This window comes from Cebus imitator, unplaced genomic scaffold (assembly GCF_001604975.1).
Source record: "Cebus imitator isolate Cc_AM_T3 unplaced genomic scaffold, Cebus_imitator-1.0 Scaffold51, whole genome shotgun sequence".
NCBI classification, from domain to species: Eukaryota; Metazoa; Chordata; class Mammalia; order Primates; family Cebidae; genus Cebus; species Cebus imitator.
In genome coordinates this window covers 545,683-557,939 of record NW_016107366.1, presented here as the reverse complement: position 1 = coordinate 557,939, position 12,257 = coordinate 545,683, and positions in this window count along the sequence as shown.

The window sequence follows — 12,257 nt, the reverse complement described above, 5'->3', positions numbered from 1 at the left end:
CATAAAATGAGTTCGGGAGGATTCCCTCTTTTTGTATTGCTTGTAATAGTTTCAGAAGGAATGGTACCAGCTCTTCTTTGTATGTCTGGTGGAATTCGGCTGTCAACTCATCTGGACCTGGACATTTTTTTGGTTTGTAGACTGTTAATGCTGCCACAACTTCTGACCTTGTTATTGGTCTATTCAGGGATTCAACTTCTTCCTGGTTTAGTCTTGGGAGGGTGTAAGTGTCCAGGAATTTATCCATTTCTTCCAGTTTTACTGGTTTATGTGCATAGAGGTGTTTTTAGTAATCTCTGATGGTAGTTTGTATTTCTGTGGAATCAATGGTGATATCCCCTTTATCATTTTTTATTGCATCTTTTCAATTCTTCTCTCTTTTCTTTTTTATTAGTCTGGCTACTGGTCTATCTATTTTGTTGATCTTTTCAAAAAACCAGCTCCTGGATTCATTGATTTTCTGAAGGTTTTTTGTGCTTCTATCTCCTTCAGTTCTGCTCTGATCTTGGTTATTTCTTGTCTTCTGCTGGCTTTTGAATTTGTTTTATCTTGTTCCTCCAGCTCTTTTAATTGTGATGATATGGTGTCAATTTTATATCTTTCCTTGCTTCTCATGTGGGCATTTAGTGCTATAAATTTCCCTCTAGACACTGCTTTAAATGCTTCCCAGAGATTTTGGTATGTTGTGTCTTTGTTCTCATTAGTTTCTAATAACATCTTTATTGCTGCCTTCATTTCATTATTCATCCAGTAGTCATTCAGGAGCAGGTTGTTCAGTTTCCATGTAGTTGTGCGGTTTTGAGCAAGTTTCTTAATTCTGAGTTCTAATTTGATTGCACTGTGGTCTGAGAGACTGTTATGATTTCCGTTCTTTTACATTTGCTGAGGAGTGATTTACTTCCAATTATGTGGTCAATTTTACAGTAAGTGTGATGTGGTGCTGAGAAGAATGTATATTCTGTGGATTTGGATGGAGAGTTCTGTAGATGTCTATTAGGTCCACTTGGTCCAGATTTGAGTTCAAGTCCTGTATATCCTTGTTAACTTTCTGTCTTGTTGATCTCTCTAATATTGGCAGTGGAGTGTTAAAGTCTCACCCTATTATTGTATAGGAGTCTAAGTCTCTTTATAGGTCATTGAGAACTTGCTTTATGTATCCTGGTGCTCCTGTATTGGGTACATATATATTTAGGATTGTTAGCTCTTCTTGTTGCATTGATCCCTTTACCATTATGTAATACCTTTCTTTGTCTCTTTTGGTCTTTGTTGGTTTAAAGTCCATTTTATCAGAGACTAGGATTGCAACCCTTGCTTTTCTATTTTTTGCTCTCCATTTGCTTGGTAAATCTTTCTCCATTCCTTTATTTTGAGTTTATGTGTGTCTTTGCACATGAGATGGGTCTCCTGAACACAGCACACCGATGGGTTTTTACTCTTTATCCAATTTGTCAGTCTGTGTCTTTCGATTGGGGCATTTAGTCTGTTTACATTTAAGGTTAATATTGTTATGTTTGAATTTGATACTGCCATTTTGATACTGACTGGTTATTTTGCCAATTAGTTGATGCAGTTTCTTCATCGTGTCAATGGTCTTTTCATTTGGTACGTTTTTGCAGTGGCTGGTACTGGTTGTTCCTTCTTTGTTTAATGCTTCTTTTAGTAGCTCTTGTAAGGCAGGCCTGGTGGTGACGAACTTTCTCAGCAATTACTTGTCCATAAAGGATTTTATTTCTCCTTCACTTATGAAGCTTAGTTTAGCTGGATATGAAATTCTGGGTTGAAAGTTCTTTTCTTTAAGGATGTTGAATATTGGCACCCACTGTCTTCTGGTTTGTAAGGTTTCTGCTAAGAGATCTGCTGTGAGTCTGATGGGCTTCCCTTTGTGGGTAACCCGACCTTTCTCTCTGGCTGCCCTTAGCATTTTTTAATTCATTTCAACTGTGGCGAATCTGACGATTATGTGCCTTCAGTTGTTCTTCTTGAGGAATGTCTTTGTGGTTTTCTCTGTATTTCCTGGATTTGAATGTTGGCCTGCCCTGCTAGGTTGGGGAAGTTCTCCTGGATAATAACCTGAAGAGTGTTTTCCAGCTTGGTTTCATTCTCCGCATCACATTCAGGTACACCTATCAAACGTAGATTAGGTCTTTTCACATAATCCCATATTTCTTGGAGGCTTTGTTCATTTCTTTTCACTCCTTTTTCCCTAATCTTGCCTTCTTGTTTTATTTCATTGAGTTGGTCTTCAATCTCTGATATCCTTTCTTCTGCTTGGTTGATTTGGCTATTGAAACTTGTGTATGCTTCGTGAAGTTCTCATGTTGTGTTTTTCAGCTCCATCAAGTCATTTATGTTCTTCTCTAAGCTGGTTATTCTACTCAGTATTTCATCTAACCATTTGTCAAGGTTTTTAGTTTCTTTGCATTGGGTTAGAACATGTTCCTTTAGCTCAGAGAGGTTTGCTATTACCCACCTTCTGAAGCCTGCTTCTGTCAACTCATGAAATTCATTCTCCATCCAGTTTTGCTCCCTTGTTGGTAAGGAGTTGTGATCCCTTGGAGGAGGAGAGGTGCTCTGGTTTTTGGTGATTTCAGCCTTTTTGTGCCGATGTCTTCCCATCTTCATGGATTTATCTACCTTTGGTCTGTGACGTTGGTGACTTTCAGATGGGGTCTCTGAGTGGACATCCTTTCCATTGATGTTGAAGATTTTTTTTATGTTTTTTAGTTTTCCTTCTAACAGTCAGGCCCCTCAGCTACAGGACTGCTGGAGGTCCACTCCAGACCCTGCTTGCCTGGGAATCACCCACAGGGGCTGCAGAACAGCAAGGATTGCTGCCTGTTCCTTCCTCTGGTAGCTTTGTCCCAGAAGGGTACCGCCAGATGTCAGCCAGAGTTCTCCTGTATGAGGTATCTCTTTAGATATATGGGGATCAGGGAGCCACTTGAGGAGGCAGTCTGTTCCTTATCAGAGCTCAAATGCTGTGCTGGGGGCTCCGTTGCTCCCTTCAGCACTACTGGGCAGGGACATTTAAGTCTGCTACAGCAGAACTCACAACTGCCCCTTTCCCAGGTGCTCTGTCCTGGAAAGGTGGGGCTTTATTTATAAGTCCCTGATGTGCTATTGCCTTTTTTCAGAGATGCCCTGCCTAGCAAGGAGGGAGTCTAGTCACAGTCTGCCTGCAGAAGTGTTGCTGAGCTGCCGTGGGCTCCGCTCAGCTGCTGTGTAAACTTCCTTGCAATTTTGTTTACACAGGCAAGGTTAGAACTGCCTTGGTAATGGTGGACTGCCTTGGTAATGGCGGACTGCCTTGGTAATGGCAGAAGCCCTCCTCCACACTGAGTTTGACCGTCCCTGGTTGAGCTCAAACTGCTGTGCTGGCTGCAAAAATCTCAAGCCAGTGGGTTTCAGTTTACTGGTCTTTGTGGGAGTGGGACCCACCAAGCCGGATCACTTGGTTCCCTGCTTTCAGCTCCCTTTTTTCCAGGGGAATGGGTGCCTCTGTCTCACAGGCGTTCTAGGTGTCTGCTAATAGGGCTGTCAAGTTTTGTGCCAGAAACCTGTGGTGCTGGCTAAAGCAGCAGCCCAGGTTTGTGCTGGAAATCAGTGCTTGTTGGCCCTGGTGGGAATCTCCTGGTCTGTGGGCTATAAAGACCATGGGAGAAGCGCAGTATCTGAGCCAGACTGCCTGAGTGTCCGGAAAATGTCCCTGATGGCCTCCAATGGGTAGGAACGGGGGTCCTCTGGCCCATTGTACTTCCCGGGTGAGGCAGCACCCCACCCTGTCTCATTTTGCACTCCTTGGGCTACACCCACTGTCCAACCAGTCCCATTGAGTTGAACCTGGTAGCTTGGTTGGAAATGCAGAGATCACTTGCCTTCTGCTTTGCTCTCACTGGGAACTGTGCTCCAGAGCTGTTCCTATTCGGCCATGTTGGTGGAAGTCCTCACCCCACTCCCTTTTAAATCAAAAGAACATCCTTATGAATTCTCATGCCTCAGATGCCGGTTTGGGATGAGGAGTGGAAGAGCAGAGAGTTGGAGATGGAAGATTTCAGACAAATTTAAATAAATAATTTCTTATCACTAAAATATCCTTATTCAACTCACAATTGCCTTGGGATAGCTTTTTGTCTGGAAAGTTTCCATTAATAGTTTTAAATCAATTTTCTTAGCTGGTTGATTATTACAGATCAATTTCAGACTTTTTTACTACTAACAATCTAAACAATAATGAATTTTTAAACACCTCAACCTTGGTGTTAATTTTGCTGTGGATGGCTTTCTGTTGTCATTGTTAACATGGAGTCTCATTCTGTTGCCCAGGCTGGAGTGCAGTGGCACAATCTCAGCTCACTGCAACCTCCTTCTCCAGGGTTCAAGTGATTCTACTGCCTCAGCCTCCTGAGCAGCTGGGACTACAGCTGCATGCCACCACACTTGGTTAATTTTTTGTAATTTTAGTAGAGATGGGGTTTCACCATGTTAGCCAGGATGGTCTCTATCTCCTGACCTTGTGATCCGCCCACCTCGGCCTCCCAAAGTGCTGGTATTACAGGCATGAGCTACCATGCCTGGCAGCTTTCTTTTGCTGATGTAATGCTGCCCTATTGGATTTTTATCCATCCACATTCTTTTGTGAAATTATCATGATGAACTAAGAACTAAGGGTTAGGGTGGATGTGGCTGCAGTGTAGATGATTTACCACCTTGACCACATTCAACTTAATTATCATAGACATTGCTCTGTGAATAAGATGATTTGTTTGTGAAAACTGTAGCGATAGAGTTTTTTTTTAACCTAGAGGATTTTTAAAAATCTGGCTAACATTAAAAATAAATCCCTGATGAATAGAAAATGTTTGTATTGTGTAAGACCTAATAATAAATATTATTATGATGCTAGAACATTTATTACTGAATGTATTCTGACCGTTTTTTCCCTTTTGTACTGTTTAGTTTCCAGGATTCCCATAGGCAGAGTCTAGCTGATCCCTGATGTAGAATATATGTGAACTGTCCTCCAAACCCCAGTTGTACAGTAGAGTACAGTCTCTAAGAGCTGCTGCTACTGTTAGTGTAATACAGACAAAACAAAGAATGGAAAGGAGTTATATGTCAGGTTAGAATAGGCAGGATGCCAAAAACCAAGTCCAAATAGCCTTAAGTGTTTTGCCTGGGATCAGTTTTTAGGGTAGCACAATGGAAATTCCCGCATGCAAATGCAACATCAGAATCAAAGTCCATGATTACCTCTGGGATTAAAGGCAGAGAAAGTTAAACAGAAAAGACCAGAGAGTTATCAGATCCAGAGATTTGGTTTATTGGGGCTTCTTATAAAGACAGGGCATATCATCTCTGTGACTGTCCTTCGTTATCCATGACAACACAGCTCTCTGGACTGGTGTGTTCTCACTATGGCATTCTTTTCCCCAATTTTGTACTAGGTGTCAAGTCAGAGTAGCGGTTGGTCTTTGGACTTTGCAGGAAGGTGGCCGTGGAAAGATGCCGTGTGTTTGAGGTATTGCAGAAGTGGGGAGCAACTTTTCAGTTTCACTCATTGACCATTTCCCCAGCTCCCAATCCCCACCCACGAAACACTGCAATTGCCCTGATGCCAGGAGTCCTTGACCTCTTTCTTCATCATTCTGAAGAATATCCAAGGTTACCTGCTTTCAGAGCTTAGTCTTTGGTAGATACATATCCCAAACTTGGACCCCTGATCCAAGTTTGGGATCCAAGGAGAACCCCTGAAGCTTTGCTGAAAATCACTGGCATGAGGCAGTTTAACTAACAGCAGAAAAATGTGTACAAATGTATTTAACATGTATATACAACAGCCTTCGAAATGATCCAAAGATAAAGGGGAAATTGTCTATTTTTATGCTTCAGTTCAATAAAGTATGGCCAGCTATGTTCTCCTTGGATCCCAAACTTGGATCAGGGACTGAAATCCCAATGAATATAACAGTGGGCCTCAGAGATTCCTAATATGATGCTGGGGAAGGGAGTATTTGGGGTGCTTGAGCCCATGCTTTTGTGTTAGTTGTATACACAGAAACAAGAGGAGATTGCTCTGTGGAGTAGTCCATCATGTGGTAGCCACCTTGCCTGCCTGACACCTGTTCTTCCACTTAATGCAAAAATTTTTGCATTGGTTCATGGACTTGGACTTGGGCTTCTAGGAGACAGCTATTGTGGATGTTGGGGCTCAGAAAACAATACCCCAAAATGAAGGCCTCAGAATCAGACTTAAGAGCAAAAGTTTTTCTTTGACCTTTTCCTGCTTTCATGTCTCTCCATCCCATTCTCCCCTGAGGCTAGCCATAGAAGCTGTTAAAAGTAATGGTGCCAGATGCAGTGGCTCATGCCTGTAATCCCAGCACTCTGGGAGGCCGAGGGGGGTGGATCACCTGAGGTCAGGAGTTCGAGACCAGCCTGACCAACATGGAGAAACCCCGTCTCTACTAAAAATACAAAATTAGTTGGGAATGGTGGCTCATGCCTGTAATCCCAGCTACTCGGCAGGCTGAGGCAGGAGAATCACTTGAACCCGGGAGGCAGAGGTTGCAGTGAGCTGAGATCATGCCATTGTACTCCAGCCTGGGTAACAAGAGTGAAACTCTTGTCTCAAACAAAAAAAAAAAGTAATGACAAAAACGACAATTACTTTTGCACCGACCAAATAGACTCCCTCTTACCCAAGATGGATTAAATTAGTAGTAACCAGAACCGTTTTTCCCCAAAGTTAGCCATAAAACCTAAAAATATTACTCTAACTTGCCTTCTGCCTTACTGTGTAAAAATTGGTCATAAAGCAATTATCTGACCTACCTTGTTTGACTGTAGATCCTAATATCCCATTCCAAAGAGGGTACTGCCCCATTCCCAGAAGGAAGAAATAGATTCTCAGAGAGGCCAAGAGAAATTTATAGACACACGCCTTTCCCCACTCACATTGTTAGCATTAGATTTTACACCTTTTGTTCAATCATATTTCTACATGGCTGGCCGTACTTTATTGAACCTAAGCGTAAAAATAGACAATTTCCCATTCATCTTTGGGTATTCATTTTGAAGGTATTGTGTATACATGTTAAATACATTTGCACACATTTTTCTCTGATTAATCTGCCTCATGTCAGTGATTTTCAGCAAAGCTTCAGGGGTTTCCTTGGACCCCAAACTTGAAGACCAAAGTCCTAGTCAACTTCTGAACTGGGCACACTGTGACTCCCGGTCTGGGAGAATTTCTGCTATTTAGTGGCCTAATTTGCTTCCATGTGATAGGCTAGGACCCTTCTGAAAGAAATTCCTTGCTTTAAATTCAGGGATGGCAGACAAAACACTGTGGTATACAAAATGGGGTTATGATTCTAGAACATTTGACAGTCAGCTAGTTCCCAGACTTTCCTAACCTCTCTAGTTTGAGTTACAAGCTCAACCTCCAAGAGCTGTCTCAATACCTCAAGTTTCCTGCTGTTATAGCACTTATTATGCCGTACAATCTTTGTTCATTTGTTTCTGTGCTATTAAAGCAAACCTTCCTGAAAGCCTGGAGATGTTCTTTATCTGGACCTAAAGTTGATTAGATGCATGACTGGCCTTTGGGAATTTCATCATAAATATCTCCCAAGAGTCCAATGTAAGTGGTGATTGTGGTGGTCAGTTTTTCAAATAACTATTGAACCATTCACCATTCCACTTTCTCTGAATGGCAGTCTTTAGGGGAATTGATGTGTTCTCATCTCTATCCTCACTGACTCTCATGATCTACCAGCCAGTAGAAAATAGCCACTTAATGAATTTCGAGCCTGATTTCAGGTGCCCTCGTCACTGAGCTCTGAATTCTGGGGGGATGACACATATTATATAATATTAGCTCCTGGCCAGGCACCTCCAAGAGCCTCATAAAGTTTGCATGTGTCTGGAGCCCAAATTATATGTTTGTTCAAGCAATAACACAAGCCAAGAATCTTAGCCCTGCTTAGGTGAAATTACTTCCCCTTCAGGAAGGAGAGGAGAGCCCTTGTAGTAAGCAGAGGCCTGTAACTGAGCCCCATAGTAGACTTGGAATCTGCTACCCCATCTGCTTTTTAAGCAGCTCTGCCCCTGAATGTAAAAAAAATAAAATAAAATAAGAAATTAAAAAAAATAAAGATGTAAATTACATGAAAAGCCGATCATTTTTAAGGCCTTAGATTACTGGCATCTAAAGATGATCTTGCATGATTAACCTGGAGTTACTAACTTCATCTGCTATGGAAGTAATTATTTGAGAAACAGACTTGAGGGCAGCATGGAATTAAAGAAATTATATACAATTTAGCTGTTAGGTCTCAGGGTTCCAGATGGAACCTCTGACTGAGCTGATAACACAGCAATGCCTCTGACTGCATTACAAACACTTAACCGAGTTAGGATAAGATAGGATAGGCTGTTATCCCTTAGTTCCCCATGCTACTCCCAGGCCTCTCTGCAGAGACAGAAAGCCTAAGCAGAGCCAGACTGCTTACTAAGTCTTGCCTTGTAAGTTTGTTAGAAGATGTCCTTTTACCTACTTTATTGAATTATATATTTTTTTAGATGGTTTCACTCTGTCACCCAAGCTGGAGTGCATTGGCACGATTTTGGCTCACTGCAGCATCAACCTTCTGGGCTCAGATGATTCTCTCACCTCAGCCTCCCGAGTAGTAGCTGGGATTATAGGCGTGTGCTACCACACCCAGCTAATTTTTTATATTTTTAGTAGAAACAGGGTTTTGCTATATGGCCAAGGCTGGTCTCAAACTCCTGGCCTCATGTGATCTGCCTGCATCTGCCTCTCAGAGTGCTTGGATTACAGGCATGAGCTACCGCACCAGCCCTATTGAAAATTTCTGAAGTATGAAAGACATACAGAAAAGTACACAAAGCATAAAATTGCAGCTCTATGAATTTTCACAAAGTGAATACCCCAAGGTCATAAAATGGAACACAAACTCCAGAACCCCACTCCAGCCTCCAACAGCAAGCATGATCTGGACTTCTAATTTCATAAATTAGTTTTGCCATTTTTGAACTCTATATAAATGGAATCATGCAGAATGTATTTTTTAGGGCCAGGCTTCTTTTAACACCATGTATGTCAGATTTATTGATTTTGATGCAGGTAGCATTATTTTATTCATTCTAATTGCTATATAGAATATTGTATATATATTCTATACCAAGCCTATACCAAGATTTACTCCTTTTAACAAACATTTGGGTTGGGGCTATTGCTGCTATGAACACTTGTGTACATGTTTTTGGTGAACACATGCCCCCTTTAGGAGTGAAATTGCTGGGTCTGAAGACATGTATATGTTCACTGTCAGCTTATATCACTAGTTTTCCAAAGTGGTTATACCAATTTATATTCTCACCAACAGTGTGAGAGACTTCAAGTTGCCTAGCATCCTCACCAGCACTTGGTATTACCTCTTTTTTTTTTTTTTTTTTTTTTTTTGCCATTTTGATAAGCATTTCTTATTGTAGTTTATTTAAATTTTCATTCACATTTTCATGATGACTATTGAAATAAAGCACCTGTTTAGAAATTTATTGATTATTTAGATATCATCTTTCCTGAATTACCCATTAAGGCTTTTGATATTTTGTATTGAACGTTCTTAAAAAATTAATTGTCTTCCATTTATTGATTTATACAAGTTATTTATATTTTCTGGTAAGAGTCTATTGTTGGAATATGTGTGTGTTTGGGTATGTGTGTGTGCATATAACAAGTATCTTCTTTTCTTGCCTTTTTACTCTTCTACTTTTTTTTTTTTTTTTTTTTTTTTTTTTTTTTTTTTTTTTTTTTTTTTTTTTTTTTTTTTTTTGAGACACTGTCTCACTCTGTCACCCAGGCTGGAGTGCAGTGGCATGATCTCGGCTCACTGCTGCCTCGACAGCCTGGGCTCAAGCATCCTCCCACCTCAGCTTTCCCAGTAGCTGGGATTACAAGCAAGCACCACCGTGCCTGGCTAATTTTTTATATTTTTGTAGAGACCAGGTTTTCCATGTTGCTTAGGCTGGTCTCTAATTCCTGGGCTCAAGGGATCCACCTGCCTAGGCCTCCCAAAGTGCTGGGATTACAAGCGGGAGCCACCGCGCCAGGCCCCTTTTTACTCTCTTAAAGTGTTTTTTGACACTTGAAGTTCTCAATTTTAATATAATCCTATTTATCAATTTTTTTTTTTCTTTGATTAGGGCTGTTTGATGAGAAGGTGTCTCTTGGATGGCATATCTTTTTTGGTGCAACTCTTCACCTGCCTGAGAGAAATCCTTGTTTGGCCCTTGCCAATACTGGCATCAGTAGTTTTATGTGGCTGGTCATCCACACTGTCCCTGAGGTGTCTTCTTGGCTCATCACCTAACCTTTTTGCTCTGGTAACATTGAAGCCAGCTGACTACACCTCATCTGTCCTTAGGTTGGATTTCTTAGTCTGAGCTATGATCTGACTGACCAAACATGCCAACTGCCCAGTCTAATTAGCCAGTCTCAGCTTCCTTTTATCTAATTTTATCTTCAGCCTCTCTTCTAGTTTTGGATTTGCAGCAGCTGTCAGCCCAGTTGTCCTAACCTCAGTCTAGTAGGGAATATTCCCAGCCTTTATTTAGACTATGTCCTGGCTAACATTTTTTTACTTTGGCATCTCAAACTTAGGTGAATTTAGAGGACCAGAGGCCCTATTGAAGGCTTTTCCAAACTGAACTGGTGTAGTTCAATATAGAGGACTCGTAGCTGAGAGGATGTGAAAGCAGAATTAGAAAAACTCAAGAACGTGGCTTTAGTCAAAGCAGTAACATCATCGTTGTGCATTAAGGGAAGGATTATTGTCATTTCTGCTTGGGCATATATTATTATACATGTATAACACTGAAAAAAGGATATAAGGTTAAAAAACAAAACACAAACCAAAGGGGAGAAAAAAAAAGGAAAAATTTCCATACTTTCCTCTTGGAATGTTACAGTTTTTCTTAACTTCCTGAAGTCTGGAACCTAAGCATCCTTTTTTATGGCACACCGATAATTCCGTTCATCATTTCAATTAGGTCAAACAGGTCAATACAATAGTACACAAATTCGACTGCTTTTATGCAGTAGGTAATTTCTATGAAATTAAGTCCAAATTAAATTATATTCATGACAAGAGAAAGTTATTCAAAACATCATTACAATATTTGGAAAATAAATTTTGTATAATAATAACCTTTATTGAGGGCTTTCTGTGTGCTGGGCACTGTTCTTTACTTGTGTTGATATATTTAATATTTACAAAAAACCCATGAAGTCCAGAGTATTATTTTTGTCATTCTAGGAATGAGAAAACAGGCACAGAGAAACTTGCCTTAAGTACTTCAACTAGCAACTGGCAGAACCAGGCTTTGACTGAGGATGTCTGGCCTCAGCCCCTGTAGTCTTAATCACTGAGCCTCTAAAATCAATATAATCTATACAATGTTAGTAGTTAAGAAGGCAATAGGAAAGGAACTTCCAAATTCCTACTAACAGATCTGGATAGTATAGAAAAACAGTAATAGTGAAGATTTATCAAGCACTTACCTTGTGACAGGCACTTGTGCTAAGCAATTTATATGCCCGACCTCTTAATTTTGGAAACAACACTGTGAAGTAAATAGTGTTATTCTTATGTTAAAGACGAGGATGCAGGCTTATAGAGATTTAGCAATGACTTCCTATGAGGTTACACAATGAATGGAATGCCTGACTTTAAGGCCTATATATTCCATGTTACCACCATACTACACTGCCTCCCAAGATGAGAAAGTTTTCAAATGAACTCAAGTTATAGTCCAGGGTGTAATTTGATATGCTGGTAGTGGCTGGTTAAGCCAAACAGAAAAGTAGCTGAAGAGTTGGAAGATGCAGCCATGAGTTCATGTCCTTTGCAGGGACGTGGTTGAAGCTGGAAGCCATCATTCTCAGCAAACTAACACAGGAACAGAAAACCAAACACCACATTCTCATAAGTAGGAGTTGAACAATAAGAACACATGGACATGGGGATGGGAACATCACACACTGGGGCCTATCTGTGTGGTGGCAGGGGGAAGGGGAGGGAGAGCATTAGGACAAATACCTAATGCATGCTGGGCTTAAAACCTAGATGATGGGTTGAAAGGTGCAGCAAAACACCATGGAACATGTATACCTGTGTAACAAACCTGCACGTTCAACACACATATCCCAGAACTTAAAGTAAAATAAAAAA